The sequence below is a fragment of the Schistocerca nitens genome, chromosome 2, assembly GCF_023898315.1.
Source record: "Schistocerca nitens isolate TAMUIC-IGC-003100 chromosome 2, iqSchNite1.1, whole genome shotgun sequence".
Taxonomy (NCBI): Eukaryota; Metazoa; Arthropoda; class Insecta; order Orthoptera; family Acrididae; genus Schistocerca; species Schistocerca nitens.
Genome location: NC_064615.1, coordinates 669,064,883 through 669,077,379, shown reverse-complemented (window position 1 = coordinate 669,077,379; position 12,497 = coordinate 669,064,883). Strand labels below are relative to the sequence as shown.

At 47.0% G+C, this 12,497-nt stretch overlaps 11 non-coding genes across 11 annotated transcripts; all 11 read right to left on the bottom strand.

The window, feature by feature from the left end:
• Positions 1-297: 297 nt before the first annotated feature.
• On the bottom strand, positions 298-379 carry Trnas-gcu (transfer RNA serine (anticodon GCU)). The gene has a single exon. It is a non-coding gene; the product is annotated as a tRNA-Ser (tRNA).
• An 826-nt stretch (positions 380-1,205) lies between these two features.
• Trnas-gcu (transfer RNA serine (anticodon GCU)) lies at positions 1,206-1,287 on the bottom strand. Its single transcript has one exon. It is a non-coding gene; the product is annotated as a tRNA-Ser (tRNA).
• Positions 1,288-2,113: 826 nt separating this feature from the next.
• On the bottom strand, positions 2,114-2,195 carry Trnas-gcu (transfer RNA serine (anticodon GCU)). The gene has a single exon. It is a non-coding gene; the product is annotated as a tRNA-Ser (tRNA).
• Positions 2,196-3,002: 807 nt separating this feature from the next.
• On the bottom strand, positions 3,003-3,084 carry Trnas-gcu (transfer RNA serine (anticodon GCU)). The gene has a single exon. It is a non-coding gene; the product is annotated as a tRNA-Ser (tRNA).
• A 952-nt stretch (positions 3,085-4,036) lies between these two features.
• Positions 4,037-4,118, bottom strand: Trnas-gcu (transfer RNA serine (anticodon GCU)). Its single transcript has one exon. It is a non-coding gene; the product is annotated as a tRNA-Ser (tRNA).
• A 952-nt stretch (positions 4,119-5,070) lies between these two features.
• Trnas-gcu (transfer RNA serine (anticodon GCU)) lies at positions 5,071-5,152 on the bottom strand. Its single transcript has one exon. It is a non-coding gene; the product is annotated as a tRNA-Ser (tRNA).
• An 826-nt stretch (positions 5,153-5,978) lies between these two features.
• On the bottom strand, positions 5,979-6,060 carry Trnas-gcu (transfer RNA serine (anticodon GCU)). The gene has a single exon. It is a non-coding gene; the product is annotated as a tRNA-Ser (tRNA).
• An 807-nt stretch (positions 6,061-6,867) lies between these two features.
• Trnas-gcu (transfer RNA serine (anticodon GCU)) lies at positions 6,868-6,949 on the bottom strand. Its single transcript has one exon. It is a non-coding gene; the product is annotated as a tRNA-Ser (tRNA).
• Positions 6,950-7,901: 952 nt separating this feature from the next.
• Positions 7,902-7,983, bottom strand: Trnas-gcu (transfer RNA serine (anticodon GCU)). Its single transcript has one exon. It is a non-coding gene; the product is annotated as a tRNA-Ser (tRNA).
• Positions 7,984-8,809: 826 nt separating this feature from the next.
• Positions 8,810-8,891, bottom strand: Trnas-gcu (transfer RNA serine (anticodon GCU)). The gene has a single exon. It is a non-coding gene; the product is annotated as a tRNA-Ser (tRNA).
• An 827-nt stretch (positions 8,892-9,718) lies between these two features.
• On the bottom strand, positions 9,719-9,800 carry Trnas-gcu (transfer RNA serine (anticodon GCU)). Its single transcript has one exon. It is a non-coding gene; the product is annotated as a tRNA-Ser (tRNA).
• Positions 9,801-12,497: the final 2,697 nt, after the last annotated feature.

The window sequence follows — 12,497 nt, the reverse complement described above, 5'->3', positions numbered from 1 at the left end:
CGATACGTTAAAATGACTGCGACAGGTGTGCACGTAAATATAAATAAGAACTCGTCGTTCGGAAATACCAACATACTCTTTGCTGGAGCCGAAATTTGATTGGTTTATAGATCTCGAAATGATGTTTAATTCGAAGGGCATAAGCTATGGAATGATGTGCGCTTCCATCTGGTAGGCAGTTTTGTCTCGTATTTCATACATACGATCTCTGCCACGTACACGCTTCGTTGTTACTACTGAGTGGCGTTTCGCATGGAGAAGGAGTGACCGCAAACGGGTGCTTTACGTAAAATTCTACGACGAGGATGGGATTCGAACCCACGCGTGCAGAGCACATTGGATTAGCAGTCCAACGCCTTAACCACTCGGCCACCTCGTCTGCTGCAACTCCTAATGTGTCTTTGGCGAGTGCTTGCGGAAAGAAGACATTTGTCGATTCGAAAACGCATTCAAAACATCGTACTGGGCCGGCTGCAGTGCAGTGCAGCCGAACAAGCTCCCACTCACGAATCATTTAATGACAGCATCCGTCCACGTCGATATCCGATGGGGGCAAAATCACCGCCCCACTTATTTACTGCAGGAATAAGCGTTGTATCGACATGGAGTGTCGTCTAATGCAAATGAGAAATGTGCTGTGCATTCTTTTCCACGACTTACTGCAACGAAACGTACAGCTCGATACGTTACACTGATATTGCTTGCAACGTTTTGACGTTCCTCCTAGCCCAAGATTGTCCTGCTGTTTGCGATGGAGCTTGGTGTTTGGGCGACCACTAGCGACGGATGTCTGCAAAGTCAAGTCTCTCCAGTAGGCCCTGCCAAATCGCTTCTGTATATGGCGGCCTGACGCAAAACAAACTGTCGAAAGGCGACAGTTGTGTGCTACAGATGGATTATTATAGGCGCGATACGTTAAAATGACTGCGACAGGTGTGCACGTAAATATAAATAAGAACTCGTCGTTCGGAAATACCAACATACTCTTTGCTGGAGCCGAAATTTGATTGGTTTATAGATCTCGAAATGATGTTTAATTCGAAGGGCATAAGCTATGGAATGATGTGCGCTTCCATCTGGTAGGCAGTTTTGTCTCGTATTTCATACATACGATCTCTGCCACGTACACGCTTCGTTGTTACTACTGAGTGGCGTTTCGCATGGAGAAGGAGTGACCGCAAACGGGTGCTTTACGTAAAATTCTACGACGAGGATGGGATTCGAACCCACGCGTGCAGAGCACATTGGATTAGCAGTCCAACGCCTTAACCACTCGGCCACCTCGTCTGCTGCAACTCCTAATGTGTCTTTGGCGAGTGCTTGCGGAAAGAAGACATTTGTCGATTCGAAAACGCATTCAAAACATCGTACTGGGCCGGCTGCAGTGCAGTGCAGCCGAACAAGCTCCCACTCACGAATCATTTAATGACAGCATCCGTCCACGTCGATATCCGATGGGGGCAAAATCACCGCCCCACTTATTTACTGCAGGAATAAGCGTTGTATCGACATGGAGTGTCGTCTAATGCAAATGAGAAATGTGCTGTGCATTCTTTTCCACGACTTACTGCAACGAAACGTACAGCTCGATACGTTACACTGATATTGCTTGCAACGTTTTGACGTTCCTCCTAGCCCAAGATTGTCCTGCTGTTTGCGATGGAGCTTGGTGTTTGGGCGACCACTAGCGACGGATGTCTGCAAAGTCAAGTCTCTCCAGTAGGCCCTGCCAAATCGCTTCTGTATATGGCGGCCTGACGCAAAACAAACTGTCGAAAGGCGACAGTTGTGTGCTACAGATGGATTATTATAGGCGCGATACGTTAAAATGACTGCGACAGGTGTGCACGTAAATATAAATAAGAACTCGTCGTTCGGAAATACCAACATACTCTTTGCTGGAGCCGAAATTTGATTGGTTTATAGATCTCGAAATGATGTTTAATTCGAAGGGCATAAGCTATGGAATGATGTGCGCTTCCATCTGGTAGGCAGTTTTGTCTCGTATTTCATACATACGATCTCTGCCACGTACACGCTTCGTTGTTACTACTGAGTGGCGTTTCGCATGGAGAAGGAGTGACCGCAAACGGGTGCTTTACGTAAAATTCTACGACGAGGATGGGATTCGAACCCACGCGTGCAGAGCACATTGGATTAGCAATCCAACGCCTTAACCACTCGGCCACCTCGTCTGCTGCAACTCCTAATGTGTCTTTGGCGAGTGCTTGCGGAAAGAAGACATTTGTCGATTCGAAAACGCATTCAAAACATCGTACTGGGCCGGCTGCAGTGCAGTGCAGCCGAACAAGCTCCCACTCACGAATCATTTAATGACAGCATCCGTCCACGTCGATATCCGATGGGGGCAAAATCACCGCCCCACTTATTTACTGCAGGAATAAGCGTTGTATCGACATGGAGTGTCGTCTAATGCAAATGAGAAATGTGCTGTGCATTCTTTTCCACGACTTACTGCAACGAAACGTACAGCTCGATACGTTACACTGATATTGCTTGCAACGTTTTGACGTTCCTCCTAGCCCAAGATTGTCCTACTGTTTGCGATGGAGCTTGGTGTTTGGGCGACCACTAGCGACGGATGTCTGCAAAGTCAAGTCTCTCCAGTAGGCCCTGCCAAATCGCTTCTGTATATGGCGGCCTGACGCAAAACAAACTGTGCTACAGATGGATTATTATAGGCGCGATACGTTAAAATGACTGCGACAGGTGTGCACGTAAATATAAATAAGAACTCGTCGTTCGGAAATACCAACATACTCTTTGCTGGAGCCGAAATTTGATTGGTTTATAGATCTCGAAATGATGTTTAATTCGAAGGGCATAAGCTATGGAATGATGTGCGCTTCCATCTGGTAGGCAGTTTTGTCTCGTATTTCATACATACGATCTCTGCCACGTACACGCTTCGTTGTTACTACTGAGTGGCGTTTCGCATGGAGAAGGAGTGACCGCAAACGGGTGCTTTACGTAAAATTCTACGACGAGGATGGGATTCGAACCCACGCGTGCAGAGCACATTGGATTAGCAGTCCAACGCCTTAACCACTCGGCCACCTCGTCTGCTGCAACTCCTAATGTGTCTTTGGCGAGTGCTTGCGGAAAGAAGACATTTGTCGATTCGAAAACGCATTCAAAACATCGTACTGGGCCGGCTGCAGTGCAGTGCAGCCGAACAAGCTCCCACTCACGAATCATTTAATGACAGCATCCGTCCACGTCGATATCCGATGGGGGCAAAATCACCGCCCCACTTATTTACTGCAGGAATAAGCGTTGTATCGACATGGAGTGTCGTCTAATGCAAATGAGAAATGTGCTGTGCATTCTTTTCCACGACTTACTGCAACGAAACGTACAGCTCGATACGTTACACTGATATTGCTTGCAACGTTTTGACGTTCCTCCTAGCCCAAGATTGTCCTGCTGTTTGCGATGGAGCTTGGTGTTTGGGCGACCACTAGCGACGGATGTCTGCAAAGTCAAGTCTCTCCAGTAGGCCCTGCCAAATCGCTTCTGTTTTGACGTTCCTCCTAGCCCAAGATTGTCCTGCTGTTTGCGATGGAGCTTGGTGTTTGGGCGACCACTAGCGACGGATGTCTGCAAAGTCAAGTCTCTCCAGTAGGCCCTGCCAAATCGCTTCTGTATATGGCGGCCTGACGCAAAACAAACTGTCGAAAGGCGACAGTTGTGTGCTACAGATGGATTATTATAGGCGCGATACGTTAAAATGACTGCGACAGGTGTGCACGTAAATATAAATAAGAACTCGTCGTTCGGAAATACCAACATACTCTTTGCTGGAGCCGAAATTTGATTGGTTTATAGATCTCGAAATGATGTTTAATTCGAAGGGCATAAGCTATGGAATGATGTGCGCTTCCATCTGGTAGGCAGTTTTGTCTCGTATTTCATACATACGATCTCTGCCACGTACACGCTTCGTTGTTACTACTGAGTGGCGTTTCGCATGGAGAAGGAGTGACCGCAAACGGGTGCTTTACGTAAAATTCTACGACGAGGATGGGATTCGAACCCACGCGTGCAGAGCACATTGGATTAGCAGTCCAACGCCTTAACCACTCGGCCACCTCGTCTGCTGCAACTCCTAATGTGTCTTTGGCGAGTGCTTGCGGAAAGAAGACATTTGTCGATTCGAAAACGCATTCAAAACATCGTACTGGGCCGGCTGCAGTGCAGTGCAGCCGAACAAGCTCCCACTCACGAATCATTTAATGACAGCATCCGTCCACGTCGATATCCGATGGGGGCAAAATCACCGCCCCACTTATTTACTGCAGGAATAAGCGTTGTATCGACATGGAGTGTCGTCTAATGCAAATGAGAAATGTGCTGTGCATTCTTTTCCACGACTTACTGCAACGAAACGTACAGCTCGATACGTTACACTGATATTGCTTGCAACGTTTTGACGTTCCTCCTAGCCCAAGATTGTCCTGCTGTTTGCGATGGAGCTTGGTGTTTGGGCGACCACTAGCGACGGATGTCTGCAAAGTCAAGTCTCTCCAGTAGGCCCTGCCAAATCGCTTCTGTTTTGACGTTCCTCCTAGCCCAAGATTGTCCTGCTGTTTGCGATGGAGCTTGGTGTTTGGGCGACCACTAGCGACGGATGTCTGCAAAGTCAAGTCTCTCCAGTAGGCCCTGCCAAATCGCTTCTGTATATGGCGGCCTGACGCAAAACAAACTGTCGAAAGGCGACAGTTGTGTGCTACAGATGGATTATTATAGGCGCGATACGTTAAAATGACTGCGACAGGTGTGCACGTAAATATAAATAAGAACTCGTCGTTCGGAAATACCAACATACTCTTTGCTGGAGCCGAAATTTGATTGGTTTATAGATCTCGAAATGATGTTTAATTCGAAGGGCATAAGCTATGGAATGATGTGCGCTTCCATCTGGTAGGCAGTTTTGTCTCGTATTTCATACATACGATCTCTGCCACGTACACGCTTCGTTGTTACTACTGAGTGGCGTTTCGCATGGAGAAGGAGTGACCGCAAACGGGTGCTTTACGTAAAATTCTACGACGAGGATGGGATTCGAACCCACGCGTGCAGAGCACATTGGATTAGCAGTCCAACGCCTTAACCACTCGGCCACCTCGTCTGCTGCAACTCCTAATGTGTCTTTGGCGAGTGCTTGCGGAAAGAAGACATTTGTCGATTCGAAAACGCATTCAAAACATCGTACTGGGCCGGCTGCAGTGCAGTGCAGCCGAACAAGCTCCCACTCACGAATCATTTAATGACAGCATCCGTCCACGTCGATATCCGATGGGGGCAAAATCACCGCCCCACTTATTTACTGCAGGAATAAGCGTTGTATCGACATGGAGTGTCGTCTAATGCAAATGAGAAATGTGCTGTGCATTCTTTTCCACGACTTACTGCAACGAAACGTACAGCTCGATACGTTACACTGATATTGCTTGCAACGTTTTGACGTTCCTCCTAGCCCAAGATTGTCCTGCTGTTTGCGATGGAGCTTGGTGTTTGGGCGACCACTAGCGACGGATGTCTGCAAAGTCAAGTCTCTCCAGTAGGCCCTGCCAAATCGCTTCTGTATATGGCGGCCTGACGCAAAACAAACTGTCGAAAGGCGACAGTTGTGTGCTACAGATGGATTATTATAGGCGCGATACGTTAAAATGACTGCGACAGGTGTGCACGTAAATATAAATAAGAACTCGTCGTTCGGAAATACCAACATACTCTTTGCTGGAGCCGAAATTTGATTGGTTTATAGATCTCGAAATGATGTTTAATTCGAAGGGCATAAGCTATGGAATGATGTGCGCTTCCATCTGGTAGGCAGTTTTGTCTCGTATTTCATACATACGATCTCTGCCACGTACACGCTTCGTTGTTACTACTGAGTGGCGTTTCGCATGGAGAAGGAGTGACCGCAAACGGGTGCTTTACGTAAAATTCTACGACGAGGATGGGATTCGAACCCACGCGTGCAGAGCACATTGGATTAGCAATCCAACGCCTTAACCACTCGGCCACCTCGTCTGCTGCAACTCCTAATGTGTCTTTGGCGAGTGCTTGCGGAAAGAAGACATTTGTCGATTCGAAAACGCATTCAAAACATCGTACTGGGCCGGCTGCAGTGCAGTGCAGCCGAACAAGCTCCCACTCACGAATCATTTAATGACAGCATCCGTCCACGTCGATATCCGATGGGGGCAAAATCACCGCCCCACTTATTTACTGCAGGAATAAGCGTTGTATCGACATGGAGTGTCGTCTAATGCAAATGAGAAATGTGCTGTGCATTCTTTTCCACGACTTACTGCAACGAAACGTACAGCTCGATACGTTACACTGATATTGCTTGCAACGTTTTGACGTTCCTCCTAGCCCAAGATTGTCCTACTGTTTGCGATGGAGCTTGGTGTTTGGGCGACCACTAGCGACGGATGTCTGCAAAGTCAAGTCTCTCCAGTAGGCCCTGCCAAATCGCTTCTGTATATGGCGGCCTGACGCAAAACAAACTGTGCTACAGATGGATTATTATAGGCGCGATACGTTAAAATGACTGCGACAGGTGTGCACGTAAATATAAATAAGAACTCGTCGTTCGGAAATACCAACATACTCTTTGCTGGAGCCGAAATTTGATTGGTTTATAGATCTCGAAATGATGTTTAATTCGAAGGGCATAAGCTATGGAATGATGTGCGCTTCCATCTGGTAGGCAGTTTTGTCTCGTATTTCATACATACGATCTCTGCCACGTACACGCTTCGTTGTTACTACTGAGTGGCGTTTCGCATGGAGAAGGAGTGACCGCAAACGGGTGCTTTACGTAAAATTCTACGACGAGGATGGGATTCGAACCCACGCGTGCAGAGCACATTGGATTAGCAGTCCAACGCCTTAACCACTCGGCCACCTCGTCTGCTGCAACTCCTAATGTGTCTTTGGCGAGTGCTTGCGGAAAGAAGACATTTGTCGATTCGAAAACGCATTCAAAACATCGTACTGGGCCGGCTGCAGTGCAGTGCAGCCGAACAAGCTCCCACTCACGAATCATTTAATGACAGCATCCGTCCACGTCGATATCCGATGGGGGCAAAATCACCGCCCCACTTATTTACTGCAGGAATAAGCGTTGTATCGACATGGAGTGTCGTCTAATGCAAATGAGAAATGTGCTGTGCATTCTTTTCCACGACTTACTGCAACGAAACGTACAGCTCGATACGTTACACTGATATTGCTTGCAACGTTTTGACGTTCCTCCTAGCCCAAGATTGTCCTGCTGTTTGCGATGGAGCTTGGTGTTTGGGCGACCACTAGCGACGGATGTCTGCAAAGTCAAGTCTCTCCAGTAGGCCCTGCCAAATCGCTTCTGTTTTGACGTTCCTCCTAGCCCAAGATTGTCCTGCTGTTTGCGATGGAGCTTGGTGTTTGGGCGACCACTAGCGACGGATGTCTGCAAAGTCAAGTCTCTCCAGTAGGCCCTGCCAAATCGCTTCTGTATATGGCGGCCTGACGCAAAACAAACTGTCGAAAGGCGACAGTTGTGTGCTACAGATGGATTATTATAGGCGCGATACGTTAAAATGACTGCGACAGGTGTGCACGTAAATATAAATAAGAACTCGTCGTTCGGAAATACCAACATACTCTTTGCTGGAGCCGAAATTTGATTGGTTTATAGATCTCGAAATGATGTTTAATTCGAAGGGCATAAGCTATGGAATGATGTGCGCTTCCATCTGGTAGGCAGTTTTGTCTCGTATTTCATACATACGATCTCTGCCACGTACACGCTTCGTTGTTACTACTGAGTGGCGTTTCGCATGGAGAAGGAGTGACCGCAAACGGGTGCTTTACGTAAAATTCTACGACGAGGATGGGATTCGAACCCACGCGTGCAGAGCACATTGGATTAGCAGTCCAACGCCTTAACCACTCGGCCACCTCGTCTGCTGCAACTCCTAATGTGTCTTTGGCGAGTGCTTGCGGAAAGAAGACATTTGTCGATTCGAAAACGCATTCAAAACATCGTACTGGGCCGGCTGCAGTGCAGTGCAGCCGAACAAGCTCCCACTCACGAATCATTTAATGACAGCATCCGTCCACGTCGATATCCGATGGGGGCAAAATCACCGCCCCACTTATTTACTGCAGGAATAAGCGTTGTATCGACATGGAGTGTCGTCTAATGCAAATGAGAAATGTGCTGTGCATTCTTTTCCACGACTTACTGCAACGAAACGTACAGCTCGATACGTTACACTGATATTGCTTGCAACGTTTTGACGTTCCTCCTAGCCCAAGATTGTCCTGCTGTTTGCGATGGAGCTTGGTGTTTGGGCGACCACTAGCGACGGATGTCTGCAAAGTCAAGTCTCTCCAGTAGGCCCTGCCAAATCGCTTCTGTATATGGCGGCCTGACGCAAAACAAACTGTCGAAAGGCGACAGTTGTGTGCTACAGATGGATTATTATAGGCGCGATACGTTAAAATGACTGCGACAGGTGTGCACGTAAATATAAATAAGAACTCGTCATTCGGAAATACCAACATACTCTTTGCTGGAGCCGAAATTTGATTGGTTTATAGATCTCGAAATGATGTTTAATTCGAAGGGCATAAGCTATGGAATGATGTGCGCTTCCATCTGGTAGGCAGTTTTGTCTCGTATTTCATACATACGATCTCTGCCACGTACACGCTTCGTTGTTACTACTGAGTGGCGTTTCGCATGGAGAAGGAGTGACCGCAAACGGGTGCTTTACGTAAAATTCTACGACGAGGATGGGATTCGAACCCACGCGTGCAGAGCACATTGGATTAGCAGTCCAACGCCTTAACCACTCGGCCACCTCGTCTGCTGCAACTCCTAATGTGTCTTTGGCGAGTGCTTGCGGAAAGAAGACATTTGTCGATTCGAAAACGCATTCAAAACATCGTACTGGGCCGGCTGCAGTGCAGTGCAGCCGAACAAGCTCCCACTCACGAATCATTTAATGACAGCATCCGTCCACGTCGATATCCGATGGGGGCAAAATCACCGCCCCACTTATTTACTGCAGGAATAAGCGTTGTATCGACATGGAGTGTCGTCTAATGCAAATGAGAAATGTGCTGTGCATTCTTTTCCACGACTTACTGCAACGAAACGTACAGCTCGATACGTTACACTGATATTGCTTGCAACGTTTTGACGTTCCTCCTAGCCCAAGATTGTCCTGCTGTTTGCGATGGAGCTTGGTGTTTGGGCGACCACTAGCGACGGATGTCTGCAAAGTCAAGTCTCTCCAGTAGGCCCTGCCAAATCGCTTCTGTATATGGCGGCCTGACGCAAAACAAACTGTCGAAAGGCGACAGTTGTGTCGCTACAGATGGATTATTATAGGCGCGATACGTTAAAATGACTGCGACAGGTGTGCACGTAAATATAAATAAGAACTCGTCATTCGGAAATACCAACATACTCTTTGCTGGAGCCGAAATTTGATTGGTTTATAGATCTCGAAATGATGTTTAATTCGAAGGGCATAAGCTATGGAATGATGTGCGCTTCCATCTGGTAGGCAGTTTTGTCTCGTATTTCATACATACGATCTCTGCCACGTACACGCTTCGTTGTTACTACTGAGTGGCGTTTCGCATGGAGAAGGAGTGACCGCAAACGGGTGCTTTACGTAAAATTCTACGACGAGGATGGGATTCGAACCCACGCGTGCAGAGCACATTGGATTAGCAGTCCAACGCCTTAACCACTCGGCCACCTCGTCTGCTGCAACTCCTAATGTGTCTTTGGCGAGTGCTTGCGGAAAGAAGACATTTGTCGATTCGAAAACGCATTCAAAACATCGTACTGGGCCGGCTGCAGTGCAGTGCAGCCGAACAAGCTCCCACTCACGAATCATTTAATGACAGCATCCGTCCACGTCGATATCCGATGGGGGCAAAATCACCGCCCCACTTATTTACTGCAGGAATAAGCGTTGTATCGACATGGAGTGTCGTCTAATGCAAATGAGAAATGTGCTGTGCATTCTTTTCCACGACTTACTGCAACGAAACGTACAGCTCGATACGTTACACTGATATTGCTTGCAACGTTTTGACGTTCCTCCTAGCCCAAGATTGTCCTGCTGTTTGCGATGGAGCTTGGTGTTTGGGCGACCACTAGCGACGGATGTCTGCAAAGTCAAGTCTCTCCAGTAGGCCCTGCCAAATCGCTTCTGTATATGGCGGCCTGACGCAAAACAAACTGTCGAAAGGCGACAGTTGTGTGCTACAGATGGATTATTATAGGCGCGATACGTTAAAATGACTGCGACAGGTGTGCACGTAAATATAAATAAGAACTCGTCGTTCGGAAATACCAACATACTCTTTGCTGGAGCCGAAATTTGATTGGTTTATAGATCTCGAAATGATGTTTAATTCGAAGGGCATAAGCTATGGAATGATGTGTGCTTCCATCTGGTAGGCAGTTTTGTCTCGTATTTCATACATACGATCTCTGCCACGTACACGCTTCGTTGTTACTACTGAGTGGCGTTTCGCATGGAGAAGGAGTGACCGCAAACGGGTGCTTTACGTAAAATTCTACGACGAGGATGGGATTCGAACCCACGCGTGCAGAGCACATTGGATTAGCAGTCCAATTTTTTTTTTTTTTTTTTTTTTTTTCAGACGCCTTAACCACTCTTTTTTTTTTTTTTTTTATCTCTGCTTTATTTTATATTTTTTTTTCGAGTCAGACGCCTTTTTTTTTTTTTTTCTTTTTTTTTTTGTGCATTAGACGCCTTAACCACTCTTTTTTTTTTTTTTTTTTTTTTTTAATTTTTTTTTAGTCAGAGGCCTTAACCACTCTTTTTTTTGTTTTTTTTTTTTTGAACCAAACATACCTTCTTGCAAGATCAGGCCAGGGCGGCGGTGGAGGCAAAGGGGGCAGGGGTCGCAATCCGAGGCCTGGCCACAGTGTCTCCCTCACCGTCCCAACCCGAGAAACGTGGAATAACGGAAAGAGTGGTGTCTTGTACTCTTTATTATTGTGTAACAGAGTATTGCTTTTTTTTTATTTAATTTTTTTATTTAATTTTTTTTTTATTTAATTTTTTTTTTAATTTTTTTTTATTTTTTTAAATGGAGTTCCTTTAGGAGAACAAAGATCCATCGTGGCCAGCGGAAACATGTCCAAAACGATGTTGCGAAAAAAAATAACGTCCTCTGAAGGTGTGGAAAGAACGTGAGGAAGGAAGAACGAAAACGCGAAACACAAAATAAAAAACCATTCTAGGAGGACAATGACCACAAGTAGGCAGCGGAGGCCCACCGCTACCATAGAAAGGCAAAAAATAGAGACTCTCAAAATAAAATAGAAATGAAAAACACAAACAAATAACCACACTAAACGTGCCAAATATGTCTGGCGCACGGGAATGGGGAAGTGTACGCAATTCCGGCAGCAACAAACATATTTCGTCTTCTCGATAAGCTTGATTTCCGTGCCCAAGAGGCAACCGTTTCAACGCAAATTATCTTTGAGCACCGTCACACAGTTCAGGGACAAGTCAATGACAGTCCTGCAATAGTCACAAAAAATGAAGTAAAGGTCAGCAATAGGGAACAAGCGTCAATCCAGGAGAGAAGAGCCAATATGGCAATCCTAAGGACAACCGCCCAAATGGCGGAAGATAAGTCGAGCCGGTGAGACAAATGAACTGTCATACATCAAGAAAATTAGAACAATATATCATTCCACACATTCCGCCAGAGGAAACAGTGGAATGGGAAGTACATAATCATGGCAGGAGAGAAATATGTAATTTGGTAAAGGCGGTCCGTAGAGGGACATCTAAAAATCGGGCATAATTGGAAACACACTGCGGATTTCGTTGCTCCCGTCCATAGTAGTCCCAAAGATACGTCAAAAACTGCAAGCGATCCATGAGGCGGAGAGAGAAAATCGCATGTGCTGCATGCGCGGCGATCCACACGGTAGCGTTTCTCTTGGTGGCAGGATACGGCCGCCAGTCGGGAACCAGGATATACGAAGGTTGTATGGCACTCGGGGTAGTCCTATTAATCAACGCCAACATCTCACGGGTGGCAGCCCATACCTCGTGAAACTGGGGGCACACAAAACGGTGTTCGATCGTGTCCTCAGCCGCGCACCGCCCACAGATGCCACTCGGGAGGAGATTGATTGCGTGGAGTTTCGCATTCGTGGCAACGGTGCGATTCACAACTTTATACCAAGTGTCCCGAACATCTGATGTCAACAATTTACTGGAAATGTTGGACCACACCGTCCGCCAATCGTATTGCGGCAGCCTCAACTCCCATTTGTTAGTCGGCGGAGTTCCGCGGAGGGCCTCTGCGATCGCGCTGACGTTACCCCTGCGCCGATCGTCACCTATCAGATAGCTAGTGTGGAGGAAGTACTGGCGAACGAAATTCAATTTGTACGGGATAGC